Source organism: Cebus imitator, unplaced genomic scaffold (assembly GCF_001604975.1).
Source record: "Cebus imitator isolate Cc_AM_T3 unplaced genomic scaffold, Cebus_imitator-1.0 Scaffold113, whole genome shotgun sequence".
NCBI lineage: Eukaryota > Metazoa > Chordata > Mammalia > Primates > Cebidae > Cebus > Cebus imitator.
In genome coordinates this window covers 6440392-6441776 of record NW_016107428.1, presented here as the reverse complement: position 1 = coordinate 6441776, position 1385 = coordinate 6440392, and the positions used below count along the sequence as shown (strand labels likewise).

Genomic DNA, 1385 nt, shown 5'->3' with positions numbered 1-1385 from the left:
TGCCTTGGCAATGGCGGGCTGCCTCAGCATTGGCCGACTACCTCCCTCCTGGCGGGCTGCCTCGGTAATGGCGGATGCCCCTCCCCCACAGAGCTGGACCATCCCGGGTTCAACTATGCTTGCTGTGAAAGTCTCAATCCAGAGTTTCTGGTTGCTGTTCTTTTGTGGGGGTGGGGCCAGCTGAGCCTGATCGCCTGGCTCCCTGCCTCAGCTCCTTTTTTAAGTTGGTGTTCCAGTCGCCTGTTGAAGAGGCGCCGGGGTCTGTTTGTTTTTCCCTGCAGCCACTCACTGCTCTGGCTTAAACAGCGGCACTGAGGTTTGCGGCGCTTTTTCTTTTTTTTGCCCTGGAATCTACTGTCCTAGTTCTCTGCTCAGTCCCCTTTTTAAACAGACGAATGGGCGACTTCCCGTGGCTCCAATCGCCAGCCAAAAGGGCCCCCGGACCGGTGTATTTTGTACGGAGAACCGCGGCTCCGGGGCACCAACAAAGCAGCCGCGCAGGGCAAAGCAGCAGCGCCGGCCGGCACAGCCGTGCTGGCCGAAACAGCCGTGCTGGTGACCGTGGAGCTCCTCTGCCTGGGAATTTCCTAGTCTGTGAGCAATAAAAATACGGCGTCCACTCACCCTCTGCACTTTCACTGGGAGCTGCAATCCTGAGCTGTTCCTATACGGCCATCTTGGATCCTCCCCCGCAAGTTGTTTTGAAAGCAAGTTTACAGGCACTGGCGGTGTCTTAGAAGAGCTGGCGAGTTTTGATTGGTGAGTGTCAGTAGCTGCTAGGTAGAACTTGTGATTTTGGAGTGGTAGTTAGGCCCTCGCAGTTTTGGATTGGGCTTGTGAGACAGTGTGTCCAGCAGTTATTATTGTATATGCAGCTAGCTCTCCTTCCGCCGCTAGCTGTCCTTGTGATAGCATCTATTAAGGCAAATTGTGCATGATAACCCTCTCTTTGTGACCTTTTTCGCTCCATGTTGTTAGGTTTGACACAAGTGACTCCATTTTGAACATGGAGAACTTTCACATCACCCACCAGGTTGCCAGTAAAACTTGCGGGAGGGTGTCTGCCTCTGGGTCAGCCTCGTACCATAGGCAGGGAAGGCACCCATGGAGGACGATGCTGACTGCTGGCAGCCACACCATGGGAGCCATGAGAAAAAGCACTGGAACCAGGAAGAAAGCTTCTTCCTCTTACCGTAACCCTTTAGCACTCTTCATGGTATTACGCGGTTATCAAAGGAGAAACATTTTAGGGTTTTGCCAGATTTCCCAAAGGCAGGTGAAAAGGGCAGATTTGGAGCTTGAGAGGCAATAAATTGACAACTAGTCTAAAGCACAACTTATATTATCTGCTTATAGATCAAAATTGTCATTTTCTTTCTTTCTTT

General features: G+C 51.8%; 1 protein-coding gene and 1 long non-coding RNA gene across 2 annotated transcripts in view; one reads left to right on the top strand and one right to left on the bottom strand.

Moving 5' to 3' along the window:
- Positions 1–1385, top strand: part of DNAH7 (dynein axonemal heavy chain 7) — a 344809-nt gene that overhangs the window by 23762 nt on the left and 319662 nt on the right. The window lies entirely within an intron of this gene.
- LOC108311328 overlaps positions 1–1385 on the bottom strand; it is a 26328-nt gene that overhangs the window by 19820 nt on the left and 5123 nt on the right. The gene's annotated exons all lie outside the window — the stretch shown is intronic.